The sequence below is a fragment of the Pantherophis guttatus genome, chromosome 7 (assembly GCF_059756535.1).
Source record: "Pantherophis guttatus breed Tessera chromosome 7, ASM5975653v1, whole genome shotgun sequence".
Classification (NCBI taxonomy): domain Eukaryota; kingdom Metazoa; phylum Chordata; class Lepidosauria; order Squamata; family Colubridae; genus Pantherophis; species Pantherophis guttatus.
In genome coordinates this window covers 46183637-46194967 of record NC_142069.1, presented here as the reverse complement: position 1 = coordinate 46194967, position 11331 = coordinate 46183637, and the positions used below count along the sequence as shown (strand labels likewise).

Here is an 11331-nt window from a genome sequence, read left to right as displayed (position 1 = left end):
CTACAGAGAACCTGTTCCAACTATTTTAGAATATTTGAATAGTCTTGCATGATCTCTCTTTCTTCTTTTGTGCATCATTAATGATTGCCTTGTAGAACAGAAACCTTTTTCAGTACAATAATTTTTCATATATGCAGAATAGCCCAGAGACCCTACCTTAATCAAGCTTGTTTTGAAATTGTTTACAAAATATTTAGAAACTAAAAGGAACAGATAGCAAAAAGTAATTGACAATATAACACATTATAATATCTTGTATCTTTATTTTACATTATTTATTACAATATTTAACTTTTCATGACAGGATAGTTCCCAAAAATTACTTCTACAGTCAGATTGAGTTTCCTCAAGCATTCTGTAATGCAATTTTGGATATCAACCTCATTACCTACATACTTGAAAAAAAGGTGTATACATTCATCAGACATGGTACAGGAAATCACCCCAGCTGCTTGCTTGTTTGATATACATATGTATATGTATGTACATGCATGTGTTGCTCATTCCAAAAGGAGTTAGGTAGTATATCATTATTAGTTTATGGCATTGTTACATTAGCCAGGAGACCACAATATTATTGCTGAGTAGTAGTTTGGCTGCCAATTTAGCAGCTCTGCTCCTGTGCTTCTCAAGCGCACTACAGGAGAGCAAGCTAACTTCACCTTAGAAAGAAAGGTGAGCAACTCTTGCTGCAGCATTACTGAAGGCCCCCTCCCTTCTCCAGAGTTGCCTCATAAACAGGTGCCACAGCCCAGAAGGTTCAGAACTGGAGCACCAACTCATCTCTATTTAGTAGATAAAGATAAACTCCTATTTAGTAAAAGCAAATCCAAACTTTTTATGTGCTTGGCACAGCTACTACTGGTATTTATAATATAAAAACAAAGATTTCTGAAGTATGAAGGCAAATTAGATGCATTTCCAAATAAATATTATGTGATTTCATACAGATCTGGGTGTAAATATCCAGATGATCACCAATGATAAGCAAAGGGATATTGAAAAAAATACATTTTCCTGCCATTTTATTGTGATCCATATCTTGGCAACTCAAGTACAGTAGGGTTAGGTATATAGTAACTGAACTGTCCTAGTTTACATATCTGAAAGAATTGTGAAATCAATTCAGGTGCTGTTGGAATATAACTTTTGTCACCCTAAATTATTTATCATGCTGGCTAGGATTAATATACGTTTAAGTATTTTTTGGGGGGGAGGGTTGGATTATTTTACATACCTAAAGAATAGAGCTCTAAATAAATCTCATAGATGGAAAAGGAGAAGGTAAGACAAAAGATTCGACACATCATTATGTGGATTCAGATTTCCTACTCTAGACTTATTGGATCTAGTTTTCCAAAATGCCAGTATCAGCAGACACACAAACCTAGATAAAGCTGTACTCTCTATCAATGTTATTTGGGCTTTCAAATATTACCTCTGTTTAGCAGAACATACACATTTGCAAGGAATGATGAAACAGTTATTTTAAGAGTGATATAAGTACAAACATTTACTCAGGAATTTCAATAATTTTCAGGAACTTCACCTGAAAGTAGGGAAGAGGGAGAGTGGTATTGACATTTGGCTACTTCTGACTATGTTCTTTTTGTATTCAGACATTTAATTATCCATGCAGATCACATTGCTAAACAATCTGGACTATTTCTTTCCGGGCTTGCCCTCCCACTGAAATTTGTAATTAATATTCAGCAGTCTGGAGAAATTTTAAGGGTTATCTAATTTAGGTTTAAACTTAAGGAGATTGTTCACATCTGCCTCTTTTTATCACAGTCCACCTTGCTTCCATCTGGCAGCAAGTTTTGCTTGATTAAAGAAAGAATGCAAAATGTGTGGAACTCTGGTCATAATATTTGCATATAGGTATAAGTGAGGGCGCCACATGTCACATCAGCTTTATGTACAGCTGCCTTTTGGTTCAAGAAGTGATATTATGTCTGCAATAAAGTATAACACATATCTTTTTAGCTACAATATTTATGATGGAGTAATTATATGAGCATATCTCATAATTCACTTTGGGACAATATATACTGTAGGAATCAATTTGGAAAGGCAAACTGTTTGGGTAAATAAATATTTGTGCTTTAAAAGAAATAAGAATTAACTTTCAGGGCATTTACTATAAATCCTATAAAGTAAACTGGAGTGATGCAAAGGACCTGTATGTTTTTATATATCGAAAACTATTTATAAAGATTATTAATTTCTTTTTTAATATTCTATTTAACATAATAATAGCATCCACAATGGCTACCCTTGTTGTTAGCTTAGTTTTAGTAGTTGAAATATATTTTGATTGCTCTTATGTTTTAAGGAATAGCAGAAGAGGGGACAATGGGATTTCATTCTCTCCAATGGTAATAAAGAGGTACCATATTTTTCGGACTATAAGATGCACCAAGATTTCTAAGAGGTAAACAAGAAAAAAAAAGTTTTTGCCCTCCCCGGCCCCCAGGAGTACTCTGCATGACCCAAACCCCCTGTGCATCCCGTTTTTGTGAAAAGTGAACAATTTTTTTTGCAAAAACGGGGTCTGCAAAGGGTTTGGAAGGCCTGCAGAGTGCTCCTGGGGGCTGGAGAGGGCAAAAATGGGATTCATGGGGGGGTTGGGAGGCCAAAAATGGGTCCATTTTTTTTTTGCAAAACCAGGGCCTGCAGAGGGTTTAGGAAGCGTGCAAAGTGCTCCTGAGAGCTGGGGAGGGCAAAAATGCCCGTTTTTGCGAAAAACAGGCCCATTTTTGATCTCCCAACCCCCCCACGCATCACGTTTTTGCACTCCCCAGCCCCCAGGAGCATTCTGCAGGCTTCCCAAATCCTCTGTGTGCCCCGTTTTTGCAAAAAAGGGCTCACTTTTTTGCAAAAATGGGACACGTAGGGTGGGATTTTGAGAGCCCAAAACGTGGTTGTATTTCGTGTATAAAATGCACCAACATTTCCACCTTCTTTTAGGGGGGGAGAAGTGCATCTTGTACTCTGAAAAGTATGGTAATTTTAAAAAATAGCATCCTAATGACTCTATCGGCTTCTTACAACAGAAGTAACTGATACCAATATTACTTGTCATTGCTTTCTCTCTGTGATGTTCTAAGGATACTTACAATTCTATTTTTAAAATATTTTATGCCAACCAAATATTTAAAAAGTATTGTATTGCCAAGTATTATGAGTTCTTAGATACGCTGGATCTAGAAATCCCAATAATATAGTAAATGATTATACTTAACTTGTTCATATGCTCTAGCCAATAATTCCACGAATCTTTCTTTTTAACTGCAGAAATTATGAAGGATTCAGCATTAAATGATTAGGGAAAAGACATTTACCTTTCTAACTAGGTATTGGTTAAATTTCCTCTACATTTTAGTCTCAATACACAAAATGGATGAGAATCATCTGTATGGTGTATAATCTTTTGTGAATTTAACAATGATGGAGAAGATGCTGCAGTTAGGATAACAATAAACATTTGGATTCCTTCATGACTCACTAAAACACTGAAATGATTGTTTCTTATATGTATTTCACATAATTTATGAGTCTGTGAGACTTTTATCAAACAAAAAGCTTCTTCTAGTTGCTTGCTTTATTATGAACCAGTTAGTGCAGGCTTTGTGCTCCAAGGTTTTGTGCAAATTATATTTTCAGGTCTGAGCATAAGCATGTATTTTTCTTGCTTGTGACATCCAAAGAACTTTTGGGAACTTCAGGTATATCACCAAAGACCTTTATAAAAAATAAAGATGGGTAATTATACATAAAATGAATTGAAAAAAATGCAGTAACATTATTAAAAGTTTTCCATGTAATCAGCATATCAAAAGAAAACTTCTTTTAACCAATTGACACAAAACAATCATTTAACAGTTTGCAACGTGTATTGATAAATAATTGAACGGGAGATGACTCTTAAGTTTAAAATTATCCCATATCAAAAAGGAAGTTCAAATATAAATTTAAAGAATACCATTGTTATATCCTAAGATGACTGATGCAATTAAGATAAATTATCTGAGGAAAAACTAGTTTTCCTATAGTAGTATTTTGCTTTTAAGCAATATAACCTTATAAAAGATGGCTTATTATCTTTTATAGTTTAATCAACTGGTACTAAGATATAATAACTGTTATAAAAGATTCATGCTTATTGGTAGGCATGAATGTTTTTCTGCTGAGTTTTTCTATGAAATCAGTAAAGCTGGTGGATTTGGCAGAGATGAGACATTGACAGCCTTGATGAAAAAAAAGCCTTTGACAAATTTTATTTCTGCTTAGAAACCATTTTTGGACTTTTTGTGAGAAACTGAAAGAAATAAAAACATGATTTCAGGATTTATTTATTGGAATTATATGGGATTATGGAAATAATGTAGACAAATGTTAATCTTAAAAGTACTCTTTGAGTAAGAGTTTGAAACATTTTTACTTATATCTGTACAAAAGAAAGTTGAAGTCATTCTTTTTCTATTTTTCCTTTTTTTACTCTCTTGCACCTTTTTTCCCAAATCCTTTTTTTCTGTTTATCTTTTATCTTTCTACTTTTCTAAAACTCAATAGTTATATAAAAAAAGAAATTCAGTGAATATTGCAATCTCTTTCTACTTTTTAAAGTCATTACGATAATATAACATATACTCACTATATGTATTGCATTAAGAAATCTTCATGCTTTTTTTTTGCTAGCTGGCCCACAAGATGGCACTAAAGAGAAAAGAGACAATTTTCCGAATTTAAAAAAAAAACGAAAGACCATATTATGAATCAATTGTTAATTTCAAGCATCTTCTATTAATGTCAAACACATTATATTTTGTAACAATTCATAAAGCTAAAAGATGAAAAGACAGTGAGTTTTTGCTCTAATTGAAATACTTTTTAAAATAAGAAATTTGTATCATCGATAGTACACTGATTCAGAACCTTGATCTGATTGTGATCAAAATGAAATTCCTAATTGTATAAAGTATAATATAATATAAAGTATGAAGTAAGAATTAAAAACTGATTTTCTTTACAATAGTAATTACTAGTATTGCAATCCTGTTATGATTGGCTTAAATCAAATCCATAATTCAGCCTTTATCTAACTGATCTTTTACTCAATATATTTTAAGTTTACTATGGTTGACACAACTAAGCTATCTTAAGCAGAATGTAAGGAATCTTTGATTGTCTGAATAATATTACACATGGTTGCTTAGACATAAATCCCATTGAACTTAATGTAGCTTATTTCCAAGTGATGATAGGACTGCAGCCAACAATAAATAAAGTGGACTCAGAGGATTATACAGCTTCCTTGCAAGATTAAAAACATTGTCTTCAGTGTAATGATGCTACGATTGAAGCACTATAAATTTAAAAACATTATTTTCTAATCTAACATTTCTATCCACTAAATCAGTTTTCCATTGTGCCATAACTATATCTTTCAGTGCCCAATGTTATTTCAATCAATCAGAATAGAACTGGAAGGGACCTTGGAGGTCTTCTAGTCCAACTCTCCTGTTCAAGCAGGAGACCCTATGCCATTTCAGACAGGTGGCTGTCCCGAATTGTCCCGAATTTATTAGAGAATTTAAATTCTCTTTTAAAAACATGCATGTGTGTGTGTTGTGTGTATGTGTGTTAAGTAAAAAGATCTACGCTATTATTTTAGAAATGGTAGCAGCTATTAGATAAATGAAATGGGCAGAAATCAGCATTTTATGAATCTTTAAATGTTTTAGGAGTTGGGATTCTTTCTTCTTCTTTTCCTACAGCTACATGGATAAAGACTTCATCATCAAATTTAGATGTCCTCACAACTAACATGGAAAAAGGTGCTAAAATGTCCAAAGTCAGTCAAGGAAATTTTTCATAAAACAGAAAAAAGGATAATAAATATTATCTATACCCTGAATATATATTTTAATTCTCAATTGAGAAGTTCATCCCCATAAATGAATTGTCCCATCTATATGATATATAGTTAAAAACTCTACTTGATTGGGTTTTTTAATAAAAGATAAATGGCAAATAATCTTACCAGAATCTTAACAAAAAGAAAATCAATCTTATGTTGCTGTTCTAATTTACTTCTGCATTTTTATATAAAATAGGAATTACATTGTCTGAAATGACTCCAGTTGTGTTCTAACACATCTTATCTAGGAGGAAAGACGTTTTAAAGCATGTGAAGTCCTGCAGCTCCAAAAAGTAATCACACACATATAACATACTGAAGGGCCTGGAATGTTAAAACTATAATAAAATACAGAGTTGGACTTTTAACTTCCAGCAACATCACAGAGGTCAACATGTTCAGTGATTTAAATATGAACTTATCACAGTAAATAAAATACTCCAAGACTTGCAGAATATAAAACTATCATCCCATAGTGTTCTGGTCTTCTCCCATGCATGCTGCAATCCTGAATTCACAAAAGAATAATTCTAATGGGATATGTTGAAACCTCCTTAACAAAAGATAATAGCTGGATCAGATTATGATTGAACTTCCCCAGATACTTTCTTAAAATAGCCAACTCAGGTCCCATAAGAAAGGCATAATAGAAGTATTCTAATCGTATTCATTTACATTAGTAAATAAGTGTATCAGTACACTTCCTAGGAAATAATTTGTGGGTAACATTTAATTAGTGTGGTTAAAAGGCATACTAATTGGATGCAGCAGATTTCTCTCAATTGCTCTATAGTTACTATTGCCTCTATCAAAAATGATAAAATGTCAAAGTAAAGTGGTGAATCATAAGGCTGTGTTTGTGTTCCTGACTCTGAATTTCTAGGATGACTTTGACCAGATGAAATCAATAGATCTAAGTTTTTGTGAGAAAAGAACAGGTGTCTTCTATACTGGTATAGAAATAAGATGTATAAGTCATATATGGCATTTTAAAAAATAATGCCAAAATTGGAAAAGTAGTGATTCCCCCCACTCCACCAATTACATAACATGGTAGCAATTCTCTTGCAGTTTCTACAGAAAATCTGAATATAAATGTTTCAAATGGGTCTAGATTACAGAGTTATCAAGACATAAGTGTAGTTACAATATGGAAGCTTAACACTGAACTGTTATTGAAACCTATTTTGTGGAATTTTGTATATGATATTCCTGTAGTTCATAAATATTGCACAGATGGTTATTTCCATAATGCATACTTGAAAAACATGTCATAAAATGTTTGAAAGCATCCAAACAAACATAACAAATTTCATAGAAATTTCCATTCTGGCTATGGATTTCCACTAATTACTTGAACAGCAAAATGCCCAGAGTTGCTGGGAGTCAGGTTGCATATAAATATAAAAACAACAATAACAACTACAGAGTATTCTTTTCCATATATTCTACAATTTTGTAACTTGTGTAAAATATTAAATATTACTTCAATACATAAAAATATTATTTAGCTTACTTTTTAAGATGTTTGGGCTGTAAAACAAGGATAAAAATTCATAAAATTCATTAAGATATAAGGTAAAGAAAAATCTATAAGTCGTATCATTGATGCTTAATTTGAACCATCAGGATTCCATTCAGCTCCTGGAAATTTTGGGTATAACTCCCAGAAAACTCCGAAGATTAAGCAATTATAACTCTTCAAGTACTAAAAAAGAAAAAAAAATGTTTAGCACGACTGAGGAGCACTTACATTATCTGTATTTACTAATTAAGTGTGTACCACATGAAATTACATTTGCGTCTTTGCCCACCCACTTGTTTTTGAAGAGTTGCTTTTTCACTAAAAAATATACGTTTATCCCAAATAACTGTAACGATGAATATCCTTTGAAGTATCCTTCTCTTTGTACTTGTATTTATTCATCTATATTCTTATAACCGTACTTTACTTATAATTCTTGACCATATCTCTCAAACCATTCCTCTTTCAATCCATCCTCATTAAGCTTTTTGTCCTTATCTTCAAAGCTTAAAGGGTTCTCTATGCCTTACCTGCGTGTACTTTCATCCTGCCCCATCCAGGTTCACTATCCTGAGTCGTACAAGGTTTGCCTGCTCTATAAAACAATTCTAGTTCCTTTGCTGATCCGTGTTTGTAGCATTCCCTCCAAGATTGTAACAATTCAGATTTTATAATTTTAACACACCTTTCAAAACTAATATTTCCTGACTACCCTTGGAGTATTGTTCTATTTTCCTTATTGTACCCCAATGAATATACAATAAGAAAATAGCAACTCGCTTTTCCTTTGCTTACATATGCTGTATGTATTTATATTTATGTCATATGAGGACATCTCTCTGTTGTTTCTGCATCTATTTTAGACTGTAAATGGTCCTCCAGATAGAAAAGCATAACATCAGATCTTTGAAAATGTAATGTACTTTGAGGGGATAGTAACAAAATTAATAAAAAAACAATGTCTTTACTAAATATGAAACTGGAATGCTGCTAGTGTTAAAATATAGATCTAGGAATGACGAAATAGTTTGGAAATAGTTTGTGTTGAAAGAGAACATAAGACTTTGCTTTGTTTTATGAAGAATCATTTTCTTCATTTACTAGAATAGAGGCATTTTCTTCATGCATTCTTGGTTCAATTTTGGTTCAGTTTCCCAGAGAGGCATTTTAACAAATGAACAAATCCTTCTGCAGACTCAGACCTTGAACTTTTCTTCCCTTCTTTGTCTTTTTTCCTACTCTTTCATTTTTAGTTTTGCTTTTTGGTAGCTGTTATTAAGGACTTGGAAGTATGTGTTTAGTGCCCATATCAGTTTATCATGACTGAATAAAGTTTTACATTTGGGTTTGCAAACTTTTGTAAATAGTTTTTCAGTCTAGCTAAAGGCACATTATTAGACCAAAATAACTGCCCACTGACATTTACTATGAAAGCTCCTTCCCATCAGAATAAAACGATATTTGTTATATAAGGTTGATTCTGCACTTGGTTGCTTAATAGGGCACTAGTGAAGCATGAATCTGTTTAGAATCACAAGTACTTTCTGACACAAATTATCTTTGTCATAATTTCAGATTTGCAGGGCTTGCTGTAGTGAACTGCTTACACATTTCACCGACAGCTGCTCAGGTATAGATATCTGAATAAAAAACATATCTGACAGGTCAATTTGAAGACTCACTTTCACCTTTAAAAACACTTAGCTAGCTCCTGCGTATAAATTAAATAACCAGTTCAAGAGGCCTAATACTTCCAAAAAGAATCAAGGGTTATGAAGTAATTTGGTTGCCTTTTTACCATCAAAATTTCATTGATATAGTACTAGTTCCCTTAAATATTGTTCTTTGTTATTAAGCCTTTATATTTGTGGATTCCAATGCTGGATGTAATTATTGCGAAGAGTATTTATTTTATATCCTGCTTATTTATTTACAAATAGCATTAAAGACAATAGACTTGGGATATCACTTATGATTTCCAGTAGGGTATGCAAGATTGTTCTCTGTGCTAGTCTTGAAGTACTCACTAAAAACAAATCTAATCATGAAGGACAGGAACATAGGAACATACCTGTCAATTGAGGACTGTTACTATTATTAAGTCACCTGTCTGGCGTACTTCAGATGTCTTGTATACATTAAATTTATAGGCTGGTTCACAAATATTAAACCATTGTTTCAAGCTTTGATGAGTAGACTTCAATATCCATTCACACAATGTGCTAAGCATAAACCACACTGCTAATGTGTTCTGGTAAGCCAATAGCAAACAAACCATGTTATGGATTAGGGTGATATTTGAGGAATAATATATTCTATTAAGGTTTAACTTTGCCCAGTCTAATGTCTCTACAGAGCAGGAGAAGTAATAAGAAATATATTCTTATTACTACAAGTGCAAATTGTGTTTCTGGCAGCATAAAGATATTGGCACAGTTACATCCCATGGCATGCCTGCTTCCGAGTCAGTTTGCACTGAAAAGCACATTCACATGTTAAAAGGTAAATACAAGGAAGAATTCTTCACCTGTTAGGATGGGAGCTAATTTCTTATTGCATGAGACTGATTTTTCAGGACAAAACTTGTGAACAAATCCTCAGGGACCATAGGAAAGATTCAATTCCTGGGTAAAGGCATTGCTTTGAATGGATCCTATAGATTTAATCTATAAAACAGGTTGTCATTCTAATGCATTTATACATGTTCAGCACACATACACACACATGTATGCGTGTATGCATGCTGAACATGTGTGTGTATAAAGGGGGGAGGGGAAGAAATCTCGTGACGGAGCAAATTTATGATGTGGCGTTCGCCAGAAAACTAGCTCATTAGCTCAAGCCTAAGAGGCCACCCGTCCCATCAGTGTCAAGCATTGCTCGCCCTCTGCACCTCCCCCGGCCACTGTAGTGTGTGTATGTCCCCCCCTCCACCCCGCTCAAAAAGAGTCAGCGCCGCGGATGGTTCCATAGACCTTATTGGCGGCTGCTGCACGATGTGCGCGCGCGCCTGCGTTTCTTCTGTAACGTGCGAGAGGAGCTGAACACCAGCCGGCCGGTCGCGCGCGGATTTCGTTCTACCCTCCTTAACCTGTCCCTCCTTGCTCTGCCTCCTGGGACTTTCCCAAGTCTCTCAGCCAGACCTTTTCAAAAGAATGTAGTTGCGCCGTTCAGGCGCGGCGGCCACGACCGACCTGCTCCGACTTCTTCCCTCGACGAGTTCTCTTCGGGAGTCCGGGGGTTGTTTTCCAACCCACGGACTCCGGGCTCGCGACAGAGCGCGGGACCACCAAGTGCCCAGGCAGCCGCGTCAAGCTTCAGGCGCTCCCAGAGACGCGCAGGCTCTGGGAGACTCTCTGCTTACAGAGCCGCCGCCGAAGTATACACAACGGTGCCTGCAGGCGCCCGGAAGCCGAAGCTGCGCGGAGCTGAAAAGTCAGCTCTTGGTTCGTCTTCCTCCTCCGTGCCAAGATCCCTTTCGCCTCGGATTCTTCTTTCTCTCGGGAGCGCCTGAGCCGTCGAGGCAAAAATGGGCGCCGGCGAAGGAAGGAGCGGACCCTTTAAGTCAAGAGGGGCTGAGTGGGAGGAGAGTTTGTGGCGCGGCGAGTTTGAGGGAGCGCATAAGTAGCCTGTGGAGAGCGAGGAGGGGGCCAACCGGAGCTCTTGCCTCTTTTCGCTGTGCCCGCACGAGATCCTCTCCTTCCAGCGCCGACCGGGAAACGGCGCCCAGACCTGCCTGGAAGAGAACGCCCGGCGCCTGAAGCCCTCGCTGCCCAATCCCTTCTCGGTGGCTCCTCCTCCCGCCTTCCTCCCACATGGGGCGCGGGGAGCTTTCCTTCGGCCGCCGGGGCTGCTCTTAGGGAGTGCGAAGGGTTCCTCG

General features: G+C 35.8%; 1 long non-coding RNA gene across 2 annotated transcripts; it reads right to left on the bottom strand.

Annotated features, from left to right (window-relative positions):
* Positions 1 to 239: 239 nt before the first annotated feature.
* LOC117655739 (uncharacterized) lies at positions 240 to 10986 on the bottom strand. 2 transcript variants are annotated; one of them, XR_004588780.3, is made up of 4 exons: positions 10595 to 10986; positions 7443 to 7634; positions 4661 to 4722; positions 240 to 3747 (listed from the first exon to the last, which is right to left on the bottom strand). It is a non-coding gene; the product is annotated as an uncharacterized LOC117655739 (long non-coding RNA). The 2 variants fall into 2 exon arrangements; XR_004588779.3 differs by having other exon boundaries at positions 10646 to 10731.
* Positions 10987 to 11331: the final 345 nt, after the last annotated feature.